The 15,752-nt window shown below is 47.9% G+C and overlaps 1 long non-coding RNA gene across 1 annotated transcript; it reads right to left on the bottom strand.

The window, feature by feature from the left end:
* Positions 1 to 423: 423 nt before the first annotated feature.
* LOC137861280 (uncharacterized) lies at positions 424 to 7,405 on the bottom strand. The gene is made up of 3 exons (XR_011099514.1): positions 7,157 to 7,405; positions 3,485 to 3,707; positions 424 to 1,917 (listed from the first exon to the last, which is right to left on the bottom strand). It is a non-coding gene; the product is annotated as an uncharacterized lncRNA (long non-coding RNA).
* Positions 7,406 to 15,752: the final 8,347 nt, after the last annotated feature.

The following is a 15,752-nucleotide window of genomic DNA, read 5'->3' as shown; positions in this document are numbered from 1 at the left end:
AATATCTGATATTGGAAGCTAACCAGAAGTAAAGACTGCTCTGATACCTCTATCTTAGAACGAAATGTCTTCAAAAAAGAAAGAAAAGTCTTATTCTCAATTTTTCTAATAGGGATGCCCATTAATCCAACTCTTTATATTTTATAACAAATTTTTGGTCGGACAAGATGTAGGTCCCCAAGTCTTTATATAAACATATTCAACAGCCACTGAGCAGCTTTTGCACATCTACTAAAAAAGGAAAAAGCCCAGCAAACTACCACAAATGTCTATTTGCCCCAAGCCAGCCTTCGTTACTTTGTGCCAGACACCACTCTGACACTGTAAATTGGCCCTCATGAGCCAAATCCTGGTGCTCTTTTTCATCTTTAACTAGATGCAAAGTATTAGGCACGCATGCTGTTTTGCACTTGAAGGCCTACATGATTTGCACAAGTTAGGCCTTTCACCTAAACCTAAACTAAAACCATGGTATTTTATCACAGAAATATTCCTTCCAGCTTTCTTTCTCTCCCTCCAAAGACAACAAGTGCGCAGTCCGTATATTAGGAACAGCACTTACTGTAACAACAAAGTATGCCCTACAGTCAATTTATTTAAAATAAACAAATAAATAAATAAATAAAATCAGGAACTGGTACCGGTAACAAAACTCTCCCGTCAGTAAGTGGCAGAGCAGGCATGGTGAAGTGGGATTTGCCTTCCTCACGCAGCACTAACTGCGCTCCAGAGCCTGCACCAGACCCCCTCGTGAGCTCAACAGCCACACGGGACAACCTGGGGTTGTCTTCATGCTCTGCTGACTTCTCTTTGCTCAGGGGATCCTGCTGGAACAGGGTGAAGGTGCTTTGCTGCCCCTGCTGCAACAGTTATTTTCCTGTCTTCCACCCGTCCCCCCAGGAAAAATAGCATTTATGCCAAAATACTATAATAATACAACAGCTTCCATTTCTTATGTCCTAAGTATTACATTTTAATTTACTCCAGCTTGTTTGCTTGAAATGAAAGAGGCTGAATCAAGCAGGGACCTTGCAGAAATTCAACTCCTGGCCACGGAGAGTTCTGCGAGGCAGCAGCGGGCGATCAGCGCCGTGCCACGGGGGGAGGGCTGCGTGCTGCCCTCCCGCCTGCACCGAGCCCAGAGCCTGGCACCAGCTGCCAGGAGCAAAGCAAGAATCCTCTGAGGGATAACTTTCTGACTTCCTTTGCTAACTCTCATCACTGTTTACGAAATAAACAAGACGCTGCCGTATGCCGCAGAAAGTAAATGGCATTTTGAACTGCGTCTAGAGCAGAGGCATTAAATACTTGAACAGCCACGTTTAGAAACTAACAAATACTTCATGGAAAGATGCCGTAGCCAACTGCTTACTAGTTGCTTTTAATATTTAACTAGAAGTACGTTCGCTGCTGTGCTAACAGAAGCAGTAAGCGCTAATCTGTTTGAAAGCTCTGGCATTTTGGCATTTTATCAAATTATTTCCTTTGCTTCACAAGAGGGCTATGGATACATCTGTGATACAAAGCAATCACATTTTAAAAGTATTTTGTTGCAAAGTTGTCAAGTTGCACAAGGGGAAGTACATAGCAACTATTCCTTCACAAAGCATCCAGCAGTTCCAGGAGCCGAGATGTTTTTTAAAGGATCACAGCTCCGAATCCAAGGGCTAGCCATCATTTTTTCCTAACATTTGTTACAGAAGCATCAACCGATCAACAAACAGTACCTCGCTGCAGCGCTGTCAGCTGATTTGTACTGCCCAAGTACAGATACCTATGAATATTTTTGGATCACTTTTACACTGCGAGTAGCAGAATGCCTACAGAACAATACGCAGCATTTCGCGCAGTCCGGCTATGAGTACTTGCACGATGCTATATGATAGGAAGGGTGAGATAGGACACACGGCTCCTCTCCTGCCAGTGAGGGAGAGAAAAAAATAATGTTTGAAAGTCAGATTGTGCTTTGATGTGAACATGGAAATTTACTGAAGATTAGCCTACACATGCACTTAAATAATTACATTATAATGAGCATAACATACATGAATTTGTGTCCTACTTATTTTTAGCCAAATAAAGAGAGTGATGTTTTTTAAAATTTTTAGGAAGAGGTTTCAAAACTCTGGTGACAGTAACGAGCTGGTTCCAGCTAAGTGCCTCGTCACAGTGCCTTACACATTTTTGTATACTGCTATTTTGTTTCACACCCCTTCTGTCAGCTCCGGCAAAAACAAATTCTGTTTCACTCCCGTTTTAGAATTTCAGCACTATGAGCCAACAAGGAAATTATATTCCTTTCCTTTTATGGCTCTCTGCTCAGTCCTGGCTTGAACAGGCGGCTTTTGGTAGATTGTGATGAATCTCCAGCAGGCTCATGTGAAATAGCTGAAGCTCCTGTCTGCAACACATGCCTCACCGGGCTGCACAAACACCCGCGTGCCGCACAGAAGCCTTTGCAGCGAGAGAGCAACACAACAGCACAAACAAGGGCTCCCAAAAAGACTTCAAAGTCTCTTTGTCTGCTACTGTAGATGTCATTTCATAAATCTTTCAACAAATAGCCGAGCTTGGGCCAGCAAACGCCCTGCCCTCCCTCCATCTGCGCTGCATCTGCTGGTCGGGGGCTCCGCGGGGACGCGCGCAGCCGAACCCCGCCGGGCGCGGGCACAGCCCCACTGCTCTGCTCCCGCTCACCCAAAGAGCACAACGCAGCCCGTGCTGTGCCAAAAGAGAGTTTGGGGAACTCTGGTGCCCGAGTGTAGCCGTAAACATTTAAACAGAAATTCATGTTAATTGGTGTTCTGGGTTTGCCTTTTTTTTTTTTTTTTTTTTAAAGAGGAAATGGATGGGGGAAGAGTGGTGCGAGGCAGGGCGAGTTCCATAAAAGGCATTTGTCTTTAGATATGCATTTGACCAATGACACAATTTATTACAGGGAAAGGAAAAATGTGGCAAGTAGATTACTTCCACATTTCAACTTCTGCATATTTCCTTTGTCTTCGGTGGGGGACCGCCAAACACCCCGGGTGAAACGTGCTGCAAGCTCTGGCAGCCCTCAGGAGGGGAGGGCAGCTGGGAGGCTGCAGGGCGGGGGGCAAGGCGAGACACCCGGAGCAAAGCGGCAGAGCCATGAGACACAGGCTCTCACTATCCCCAGTAGTGAAATCTGTTAACTTTCAGCTGCAACTACTTCATTTTATTTCATATTGCTTCTCTTGATGGCTTGGCACGTATCATTTTATTTCCCATCACTTTTTGTTCTTTACTGGTGTTTAAAGTTTTCCTCCCACCCTGCAAATTTAAGTACTCAAATCAATATATCTTATATATCAATATATAAATCAAAATATTATAAATCAATATATCTTCTACACATGCTCCATTCCATTTTTTCCTCCTTTATATGCCTTTTTTTAAAAATAATAACCAGCTCAAGTAACACATGGGTGGGTGCTGCAGCAGACCACGCGAAGTGCACTACCTGCTTTTTAGAAATCCCATAATTTGGGGACAGTGTCACTGGGGACAGGTGAACGCACGTGGTTAGCACGGTGATGTCCGTGTTCCCAGGGCTGTGTCCTGCTTGCCCTGCGGCTGACGGGGATGCTGTACAAGGTATCAGACTTTCCCACTACTTCCCGCTGAGGCAGAACAAGATTTCGTTGTCTCCCAGCCACGCAGAGTTGTGGCAGCTGTGACAGGAGCTGGAACACCACAAAAGCATGACCATGGTCACAAGGACTGACCGGGGCTGCTCAGGCCCTGGCACAGGAGCACCAGGTGCTCGCGGTGCAGAAGCCCTGCAGGGTGTGCTCGCCCTGCTCCCACAGCCAGCCCTGCACCGCTCCAAGCAGCAGTTTCACTTCAGTTGTTGCTTAAATAGCCAAAGAAAGGTCAGTTTTATGGCGTCAGACACTGCTTCCTGCTTTTATTTCTGTATGTGACAGTTATTTAATGGTGGTTTGTCTATTTTAGTTATTAGTCACTTGGCCTACTTCTTAAAACCCTCGGTTTTCAGCGTTGCAGTAGAAGGAAGAGGCTCGCTGAGTGGATGGGCACTGAGATACAGTGAGACTGTAAGCTTCAAAAACACAAAAAAGGTCTTGTATAGAAATGAGACCAATCTATATCCAGTGCAGGAAAAAAAAAGACTTTGCATATTTAGGGGAAATGCGATAGCACATTTGCTCGTCCCTAAATGACTAAGATGAAGAGCTGACAAAACCTGGGGGAAGTCCTGTCTTTCTGTTTACGTAAGTGTAGTAAAACTGAGGAGCGTGGCCTCCAAGATACACAACAGCACCTCCTTGGGGCCCCGGAATTTTTAAATGTTCCAATCATGTTATTAACAGGAACCAATCTGACCAAGGCTGGCATCCATCCCACCAGATGGTGCACACCGAATGGACCCCACGCGTCAGGACACCAGCCACCACGGGGCTCACGCGCCCACGCAGGGGAGATGGGGACTGTGGAAGGATGGGCCTGGTGACTGTCCCTGGTGTGCAATGAATCACAAACACACAGTCTACCTACAGCAACCACCAGAGCAGTGCAAGAACTGAGACCAGCTCCCGGCGGGGACGTTCTGCTCGCAGCAGCAGAGGAGCTCTGCTCCCCATGCGTGTACTTCACGTGGCGGGGACCTCCTGTGCTGCACTTCCCCCTCCGGCCTGAGAAGCAGGCAGAGGAAGCCGCAGATGATATCAGGTTGAGCAGCAGCATCGCTGAACCCCTGGGATCCAAACGCTTCTATACATTCAATATTATAGCAGCTTTCATGAAAAATGGAACAGGACTGCAATCCACCAAGGCCACATTGCCTCTGCAGAGTAGCTCAGCTATCTTCGCAGAGCTATGTACTTCATTTCAGCCCCGTTTGGTTTCAGAACACCTCTCTGCCTTCCTTATGGCCCCCTGCTTGGCTGCAGGGAGTCAATGTGAGAAAGGGAATGCATTAAATGGGACTTACCACCCTGGCAGACACGGGAGGCAGCATCTCCCTGAGGCACACTGTCAGCACAAACTGCAAGGTCACAGCAGCTGATCAACAAGTAGAATTCTACTCTGCCATTCCCAGTTTTCAGGCCTGATAATTTTTTGCATTTTGAAAATTACTTCAGCAACAAGAGTTCTTGAAAACAGACATTTCTGTCATCAATTAATCATTTTTTCTTGTTTTTAATATTGACTAGGAGTACTGGGAGTATTGATGCTCGCCTGAACACGAGCCAGCAGTGTGCCCAGGCGGCCAAGAAGGTTGTGTCAGGAGCAGTGCAGCCAGCAGAAGCAGGGAGGTGATCATCCCCCCGTGCTCTGCTCTGGTGAGGTGGCACCTCAAGTGCTGTGTTCAGCTTTGGGGCCCTTACTGCAAGAAGGGCATCGAGGCCCTGAAATGTGCCCAGAGAAGTCCTGTAAGTCCTGTGAGGAGCTGCTGAGGGAACTGGGGGTGTTTAGTCTGGAGAAGAGGAGGCTCAGGGGAGACCTCATTGCTCTCTGCAACTGCCTGAAAAGAAGGTGTGGGGAGCTGGGGGTCGGCCTCTTCTCACAGGTAACTAGTGATAGGACCAGAGGGAACAGCCTCAAGCTGTGCCAGGGGAGGTTCAGGCTGGAAGTGAGGAGACATTTCTCAGGAAGAGCAGTCAGGTCTTGGGATGGGTTGCCCAGGGAAGTGGTGGAGTCACCGTCCCTGGGGGTGTTTAAGGAGATGTTGCACATGGTGCTTGGGGCCATGGGTTAGTGGGTGACATGGGTGGTAGGGGGATGGTTGGACCCGATGATCTTGGAGGGCTTTTCCAACCTTAGTGATTCTGTGATTTTAAGGCAAAAAGAATAGTTTCAAACACTGAAATTAAATGACAAAAATGACTACCTTATCTAAAAAGCTAAGGACTTTTCATAAGGTTTTAAGGGTAGTGCTCTAGACCACAGAACATTTTGCTCAAGCTATTTTTTCTTCTAGCAGCTGACAAAACAATCAATACAAAGTTGACCTCACCATACACAGGGCATTTCAACCCACGAGCCTGTATTAAAACTCCTAGAACACGAGGCATGGAGAAGGAGGGTTTTGCCCTGCCGTGGTGCTGGGTGCTGGCCCTCCAGCAGCGGGTGGGACACGTCTGCTGCCAGCCCGCGGCTCCACCGTGCGCTCTGTGGCCGCGGGCACCGCGCCTGCCCTGGGTGGCACCGAGCAGGCACCGCAGGGGCTGCGCTCTGCGGGTGAATTCACTCTGCCAAATAAGACCCTCTGACCAAATATTCCTATTAACACAATGAAAAATCTGATTGTTGAAAAATGTTTTCTGCATAGGCTACAGAAGGCTGCACAAGAACACAGGGGAAATTGCTGACTGCATTACTTCAGACAGTAACGGAATTACTCTCCAATTATTTGTAATTAGGAGCTACACAACATTACCATAGTGATTAGGTCCCGAAAGGACAAGCAGTCAAAGCTCTATACATTCTGGACACCAATTTCTGAGTTTCAGAACAGCGCAGCCGCTGTTCCCACAGGTCAGAGGTTCCCTTCTGCACTGACGAAGCACGTGCCCAGCATATGCACTGCCCTCGGCAGCTTGTCCGCAGAGCCTGCCCCCCAAAAGGTGCCAAAGTGGCAAGAACTAGCAGCCTGCCTCTGGGACCTTTCAAATTAAAGTAAATAAGTACATAAGTAAATAAATCTATGCTAAATCCAAGGCTCTGTTATAGCAGGAGTAAATAGAAACAGCCCTCACCTGAATGTGCTATGGCATGTTAAAGAGATAAGAACAAGGCAGAAAAAAGGAAACAGGGATAATTCTGTACCTAAGGAGCACAGCAATGGATTACACATGCTCTGGAGCAGGCTGTGTACATATTTTCATTTCGGGGTGGTGAGCTCTAAGGCCACCTGACTTAGGACTGGATATTTTTCACAAGCGCATTTCTCAGCTCACAAAAGAATCCTTCGTGGCCCGGGGCCAAACCAGCCATTTACACGTAAGGTAGAAGCTCTGCAGATGGACATAAAAGCATACTTTTCTGGCCCATAGCAAAAGAATGTTCTTATAAACAAAATTAATGCAAACAGTACATTCTCCACTCCATCATTTTCACTTATAATCATCTAAAGAAAAAAAATCACACTTCGGAGTCCACAAAAACACACCTTAAGGACGCGGAAGCTGAAGAGCGAGGAGGTGCTGGGGAAGGAGACCTTTCTGCCAGGGGGACCGGGGAGCCTGGAGCTGGGTGAAACCAGGCCAGGGCAACTCGTGGCAAAGCTCCTGCATGTGAAATACAGGAGCAAAGCCTCACAGCAATACGGGAACATCTCCTAAGGAAGATTCAAGCGGCTGCTCTGGTCCATATAAAGGAGGAGGCAGAGCACCTGCCAATGATGGGGGCCGGGGGCCAGCACTCTGCCCTGGGCTCACAGCAGGAGCTCGTTTGCTGCTAATGTGATTCAAGGGTAGATCTAAATAAAGGAGGCATCAAGGTAATGTGACAACCCTCCAGCCTAAGAGTGGCTTTGTGAAATGCACAGCTGCTGTAAAGCAACACAGCTGCCTGTGAGAAAATCCAGCACCAGGGGCAGGACCCAGCTCCCCGTGGCACGAGGGCCCCGACCCGTGCCTGGGTGCTGCTTGCCCCGCAGCCCAGTGCTGCAGCGCTCTGCTGGGTGGCGCACAGCACAGAGTGGGATATTGTGGCTTAAACCAAATATTTAGATGTTAGTTAAGCATACTATTAGGGGTTTGAAGAAAAGCTTCGCAGTGTTATGACTGCAGCTACGCTCCTCTTCCCAGGGATGCCAGGAGTCAGCTGTGGCTCCCAGTGGAAAAGTGACATCAGAATCTGCTGCGTGTAGGAAACTTCTCGGTCATTTCTGAATGCAAATTCCAATCCCAATGTATTCCAGCTCACACTCCCCTTCGCGCAGAGATCGCTACTGCCTCGTCCCTTAATAACCATCTCTTAAATAAACCATAGTCCTTGGTATCTTTGGAGGATGCTGTTAATTCTCCTGGGTCTAGTTCAGACCTACTTTCCAACACATCATCTGCTATGAAATGCCCTCCAAACAAGCATTTTTATAGTGCATATTTTCCCAGTCTGAGGAATTAAGCAACACTGATCAAGTATTTCTGGGTTGGAGCTGGGTGTGCAAAACCTCTCGAGGCTGCACTGCCGTGCTCCGATCAGCCCAGCACTGTTTGAGGAAGAAGCGATGGGCAGAAGCAGCGGCAGGGGAAGGCAGGTCACCAACCTGCACCGTGCCAGAGGCTGTCCCTGCCGCACCGCACGCCTGGCACAGCTCCTGCCACTGGCCCACACTCAGGTGCATCCCTTCGTGCCCAAATTAAAAGCTATGGAAGTAATGTCATTTCTGTCTTCCTCTTGCTTGGGGTCTGATTCTGACCACATCGAAGAAAAACAATTTCCAGGCTTTTTCTGCAGCTGCACATTGCATGAGATCCTCAAATGGGCTCACGTACCTGCCACTTGGTCAAAATGCAGTGACAAACAGAGACCGCAGCAGACAGAAAATACACCACTCTTTTTACACAACCCAAAAATTCCATTATCCTTTCCTATGACACAACTGTTTGCAGAGAGTCAGCCTGTTCGTAAATTGAGCGGGCTAATGACCCTACTCTGGAAACGCTCGCTTCACAGCGCAAGCTTTTCCACCACATGCCATCCCATTTAAATAAAAAAGAGCAGCACTCACCTCAGTAAAGTTCAGTTGATGCAATCATTACAAACTAAAGGACATAATAGGGCATAGGGCAATATCTCCATAGCCTTGGGTTAATGATTATCTTAATCCTTAAACATAAGCTAGAATTTCTAGCTCAGTATTTAAAGATGTACTCGTTATACTTGCACAGTAAGCACTGAAGCATGTCATAAAAATCAGACTTCAGGTAGTCTAATATGGCTTTTTGTATTTTTTCCTAGTGAAAATGGAGCTGGCCGCTGGGGGATGGCCACACAGACCCCCATGAGCTGTAAGGCCCCACGTGGCACCACTGGGGACTGGGCTGAGGCTGAGCTCCGGCTGCTCACAGCTGGGCGATTACTCAGTGTGCCAGCACCAGGGGAGGTAGCTTCAGACATTGATAAAGAAAGAAGAAGTAAAAATTAAATAAATAAATAAATAAATAAATAAATAAATAAATAAATAAATAAATAAATAAAAGAAGGTCAAACTCTACACCTGGTTTTAAAGATCGCTTTAACTGAAAAGTCGGACTTGGTAAATATCACATCTGGGTTCAGCTGAGTAACAGGTTTGGGAAACAGGACATTGATACAAAACTGAGATGATAAACAGTGGAAGCAGAAGCTCAGGATGACAAAAGGATGCTGAATGTGGGTTCTGCAGCTCCAAAGGAGCTGCAAAGAGCAGAACCCCACTCGTGGTCTCCTGGTGCAGCTGCCATGCTCCTGGAGAGAGCTCAGAGCTCAGCAGCAGGGGCAGCAGCACCTGCAGAGCAGCAGTCAGAGCTTCCAGCAGGGCTGATCCCCTCTGCATCTCGTGCGGCACAGCACCGCAGCTGTCTCCAGCAGAGTCCTTTCACCATATCCCTAGCTGACCCCCAGGTGTGTTACAGTTGCCCACAGTTTCGTAACTCGCTCCAGAATGAACTGAATGTCCAGCTACAGAAATGACGATAAATCCAACTACAGAAATGACTATAAAACCTCGTCAGCAACCCCTGCAGAAGACTGGCTGACACGGGAGCCTGGTTGTACCAGCAAAGCACCGAGGGCAGTAGGCAGGGAGGTGACATCCATCAAGCTTACTCCAAAGCTGTGCAGGATGTGTTGGAGTCCAGCAGTCCACCTGAAGGGGAAAGACTTTCATTTGAAGAATGAATTATTCACTGTCTTCAGTATCAGCAAATCAGTTTGTAGGTGCATGAGCACACGGTCTACTCTCAGCAAACAAAACACCTTTGCTTCAAAAAGGAATCTACTGCCTGCTGTTTGCTTATTTCTTTGCAATGACCACAGGAAGCCTTTGCCCATGGAAAGCTGAGTTTTAAATGTGACAACAGAGCAAGGGACATTGGAAGAAATGCTGCCATGTAATATGCTTCTCGTGTTGGTGTCTGGCAGCACGCAATTTTTACACAGGGTGAAATCCTAGCTGGTGGCAAAATTCCCACTGATTGCAACAAGCAGGTCAGGATTTCATCCATGAAGGACAAGCACTTGCGAATATCTGAACCAACAAAAAATCCATCCATAAAATGGTCCCAAGAAGTAAAAGAAATTAGCATGAAATAAGCAGCTGTTCAAGATCTGAGTGAATGGGCTTTAGATAGATTTCTGTCAATATTCACTAGGCACACAATGCTACACTAATCACGCAGACTCTGAAATAAAGCACTGCAGAAAAGAGGAACCAATCATTTGGAATCACTTTTAAGACCAGAAAAGGAAAAACAGCATTTCACCATGAATTAATTAATGAATTAGAGAATGATTCAATTTTTAATCCCATGTCTGACTCTTTTTTGCACTTGCAGAGGCACTTGCTATGAACAGCTTAATTTGTAGGAAACCATAAACACAGACTATTCGACTCTTTAAAAGACACCACGGTCACAGAGCGCCTCGCAGGCAGAGCTGCTTTCCCAACCAGAAGCGAGGGCTGACGGCTGGCAGGCACCAGTGCCTCCAGCAGCGTGCGCCTGTCCAAAGGCGCTGCCCGGCCCCCCTCAGCCCCCTCCGGGTGGGCAGTGCTGCAGCCTCCAGCCCGCAGCATGATGGTGAGCTCAGCTTCTGGGCTCAGCACAGGTTTTATTCCACCTAACCGCAAGCTGCTACCCAGTTGCTTCCCGTGGCAGCAGCAGCGATGGCTGTGAAGTGCATTTACCTATCTGCTTCCAAGGTCAGAAATGACAGCAAGGTAGAAACACTGACTTAAAGAAGAAAAATAAAAATAAATTCCTTTCAGATTTCCTTCACAAAAAACTCACATTATTAGATAATATTAAAAGCAGAGCCATTGTTGCCAACTGTGAATTTCCATTTCAAGAACGTCGAGCTTCTCCATTCCAGTGAGAGTGAAATTGCCAACGATTTGTCAGGCTCAGTCTGCCCTGGAAAGGCAGGTCCAGAAACCAGCGTAAGGTGGAAAATGAGCTGACCAGTAGATTGGGCAGCATTTTTTGCTGGGCTCAAAAACTCTTCTCCAAACTGAAAATAAATTCACATCTGGAATATAAGTCTGGAGCACGTTCTCATCTTGGTCTGTCCCCAACCCAGGGGCTGCAGAGATGCTGGCTATCACCGAGAGCAGTGTCAGTGCCATCAACAGGGTGCAAAGGAAGACAGCAGAGCTGGGCTTCTATTTTTTCTCTGAATACTCTGTTGTGAAAGATTTTGACATTTGGGGAAAAACAAAGGTGCATCTTGTAAGGCAATGTCCAGCCTTTGAGGTGTGTGGTCAGCAGCAACACACAGCGAGGCCTGCTAAATCCCTCGGAAGTTGGTTGCATGAGCACAAAATCCTCGTGCTGAGGGGTCACCGTCACAGGCTCCTGTTGCAATGGCACGGAGAGTGGTGCAGGAGCCCAGCTTCTGATCCACCTGCACACAGCCGATGGATGGAGGAGTATACAAAAAGTATGGCTGTCACAGACACATTATGTTTCTTGCCCACAAGATAAGTCAAGCTTCTGAATTCTGCATTTTCAGCCAGTTTCCTTTTGCTGTTCTAGGCTGTTTTGTCTTGTTCATGGCGAACTCTGCTTCTCTATAGATAAAAATCACATGCAGAATACACCAAAGCACGTAGGCATTTTTTAAATTTGTGCCTTATGTTTTAGAAGTAGATAAAAGATATGAAAAATCAAATGACAGAAAGATAAAGTACACATCCAGACAGCAAGTCAATTAAAACAGATATACAGATTGCTTGTATAAACCAGAAACCTCCTTTAAAATAAGATGTAAGATGTAAGTCCAGTGCAAGGAATCAAATCAAAGTACTTCATGCTAAGAAATTCTGCTTCAGAAAATGATCACTTTCAGTTTTAAGTGTATTATATAACACATTGAATCATTATAATGATATACAGCAGCTCTCAGGAGAAGAAAAAAAAAATCTGATTTCTCTTTGATGTAATTCTAAGAATAAAGTGGCTAATAGGAAGCATTTAAGACTGTTTATTTTGATCCTTGTCTTGTGTATAGCAATACCGAGGTGTACACAGCAGTCTGAAAACCATCTGAAGAAGCATGCAAGTTTGTTCTTTCTTGCTTGCACAGGCTGTAGGTCTTGAAAAGCCATTTTCATAAATATAACAAGAGTCACACAAAACTCCTTGGAACCTCATATATTTTACAGTAATCAGAGGAACTGTTAATGAGAACAGGATAATTATAACTAAACATTAATTCCCCTCTATTTATTTTGGTACCAAGGTCAATTCTGATATTATTTCTTCCCTTGCCAAGTTGTATCAAGTACTATGCCCAAAGGTATTGTAGCTCAGTTAGGAAGAAAACAAAGGATGTATTAACCTCTGATGGTAACTGGAAAATTAATTTCTGGCTTCTTTGAGTACACCACTGAAATCACACTGGGAAATAGCAGAAGTTAAAACAAAGGAGAGGGCCTCACAGAACGGCTCCACAAACAACACCAGGACCAACGATGAAAGATGCATGTCTGGTCCTGGGTGAGAGAGCTTATCCTAAGGCATAACCCTTGTCCTAAGGCACACAAACTAAAACTGTGACTTTGAAGCACTTTTACAGAACTAAATCCATCTAAAATGACTCACGATTCTCAGGTAGGTGAAGCAAAATGTGAGGTGAGAAGCAGGGTGCTGACGGTCCTGCCCCCGGAGCTGGGCCGCCCCATCTCCGCAGCCCAGGCTGGAGCACAGCCGGGATGGGACCTGCAGGCTCATTTGGGCACCTGCTACCATGGGGCCTCCAGAGAGCCGTGTTCCCACTACGTACACTACTCGTTGTACGTCATGCAGCTCGCTGAAGACCAAAAAATTTCATCAAGCAAGGCTTCTCGTGCACCCCTACGAGCTGTTACACACCCGTACTGTCCAACAAGCAGAGGGTTGGGGAACACAACGCAACAGCACGCTTATTCCCCCACGTTAGAGGGCCTGCCCCGAGAAAGGAAGGCCTCCTCCACAGCGCTGCAGCGGACAGGACAGATCAGACACATCGCTCCGGCCAGCCCAGAAACGCTCATTTTTAGCCTTAGCGCACCACTACGCTGCGCGGGCATTTCCCCCATGGAAGCCCTCGTTTTCCTCCCCCTCTGCTCCCGGCACACAGACCCCGTGCAGCACATGCTGTGCCCAGACCGTGGCTCCTTGCGTCCTGGCACAGAGCAGGGCTCCCACTGCCCTGGCCAAGCTACACCCACACGCCTCATTTTCCTTATTTTCCAAGATATTTAACCCCATCTGACACCTGTAAGAGGTCCAGGTTCTCTGCGAGGTAATGAACACACTGCTCCCTGAGGGACAGCTGAGCAGCTCAGGCAAAAAAGAGAAGCCTGGAATTCTGAGTAACTTTTTTTTCCCTAAAAAAGCATGGATTACTAGTTACTGAAGCCTAACACAACTATTTTGGCTCCTTTATTGCCAGATTTACTTGTAAAAAAATCAAAAACTTCTGCCTAAGTGAGAAACGAAAGAAAAGGCTTCCTCATCAACACGCAGACAGGCTCAGGAATAAGCAAGTGACGTGCTGCGCAGAGCAAACCCGGGCCCACCCGCAGCCACACCGCGCTCCCCGCGCCCCACGGCTGCCTGGCCTCGCTCTGCAGGGCCGCGGGTGGCAGGCGAGAAAGCGACCAAAGGCAGTGTCTGCTGGGGCACTCGGGCAGAGAAGGCTTTTCGGGGAAGCTGCAAACACCAGATGGCTCCCTGGGAAAACACAAACAAACACAAAACCACGGCGCACAGCGGAGCCATGGGCTGCAGATCGTGGCGGCTACGTCAGGGTGCCGGCAGCTTCGTGCTGCCTCCCAGTAACTACAGCACGGCTGCAGACAGATGAATACAAATGCAGCTTCCGTGCTGCCACTGTGGTCAGAATGACACCTTGTAAAAGCATGAGTGACTCCAGTGATCCGCTACCCAGGGACATGAATGGAGAGCGGCCAGGCGGGGTCCCCGCAGTGCCAGCCCCGCTGGGGCAGGGGAGCTGTGCCCGCTGCCAGGGCCGTGCCGTGCTGGGGGTACCAGCGGAGCAGCCCCCGTTACCCATCGCTGGGGATCGGTTGTGCAGACTGCAGCTTGCACTTGAAACAGCCCAAATTCTATGCTTACAGCAGCAGCAAGCAGCTCAGCTGAAAAAACTTCCCAGGTAGTCTGAGGAAAGAAAAAATTCGCCTTCAGTACCCCATTACAGCGCTCAGGTCGGTGCCCACCACATCACCCTGCTCAGCACGCATGCGACCAGGCATGGCGGGGACACTTGTGCCACAGGACCCATCAAGCGGACACAGCTTCTACCACAGGAGGAGGCATCCCATTTTTCAAACACCTTAGGAAAAAGGTGTTTGGCACTCAAAGGCAGCATCAGGTTTCAGCACTGGCTGCCAGAATTTTTGCAAGGAACTGTCCTTCAGGCTTTCCATGCACCTCTGTTTTCCGTGCACAGAAGACTCTGAAGTTTTCCAGGAGAACTCCCTAAAGAAGTGCTCCTCTTGTTTCCCCTTTCAGCTGATCCATGCCAAGAACAAGCAGCATTTGCCAAGACCAAAATTCCTTTGCAGGGAGGCTCCCCTGTGACTCGCCAGTGCCGCGCTCCGTGGGCTGGTGCTGCACCTGCCCTTGGGCAAGCTGTGCCCTGGCCTCACGCTGCCTGCACAACCCTGCAAACCTGAGCAGGGAAGGAAAAGCACCTCCCAAAACCTCCGTGTGAGTATGCAGTGTGATGCTAAGCTGATGTCTGAGCCTTTGTAAGATCAAGAGTTGTTGTTTTCATGCCGTTCAATCCCAATTTAGCAGTGAATTATTTCCTACTCTGTATACATTCCTGTTGCGAAGCCACCTGTAGCTGTGGGTACCATTGCTTGCTTCATGCAAATTTCAGTAAAGCCACCCAAATCTCTGGCAATGACGAGGAAATCATACGCAGCAGTGAGCTGACGTATGAACAAAGCATCCCTGCGAGATCTCCATCTCACATGAGAAGCATGAACTGCGGGCGCTGTGACAGGAACAGGCTTTTGAAGAGCTGACCCTTGTTCCCCCCGCAGGACCTGGGGGTCCACCCATGGCCAAGGGGCAGCAGGCACCCCGGACACGTCCTCAGGCAGGGAGCGCTGGGCCAGGAGCTGTGCCCGCCTGCCCCAGGCTTTCCCCATGGCTGGGACCCACGCCAGCACCCACAGGCACCGGGGCAGCCGTGGGGTGCCATGGCCCCAGCACCACTGGGGAGGCACAGCCAAGTTCTTGAGGAGAGCCTGAAACTTGCCGTAGGGTGATCAAATGCATTGGGTGGTAATGTCATGAAGATCTCCCTAAAACGCACAGAAATTAATTGAAAATGAGATAAGATAAAACAACCTGAGTATCCAATAGGCACTAAAAATAATTGCTTTCCCATATCAGGAAAAAGCTATTTCCCCACAACAGAACCACATACATGAAACCTCAGACAAAACAACCTTGCTTAGGGTAGCAGATTCATGAATGATTCCCAGCAAACACACTAATACATTTTGAAATACACAACACAAACCAGAATTTGTCCCTGTACCA

The sequence above is a fragment of the Anas acuta genome, chromosome 9, assembly GCF_963932015.1.
Source record: "Anas acuta chromosome 9, bAnaAcu1.1, whole genome shotgun sequence".
In the NCBI taxonomy this organism is placed as follows: domain Eukaryota; kingdom Metazoa; phylum Chordata; class Aves; order Anseriformes; family Anatidae; genus Anas; species Anas acuta.
This window is presented reverse-complemented; position numbering and strand designations above follow the sequence as displayed.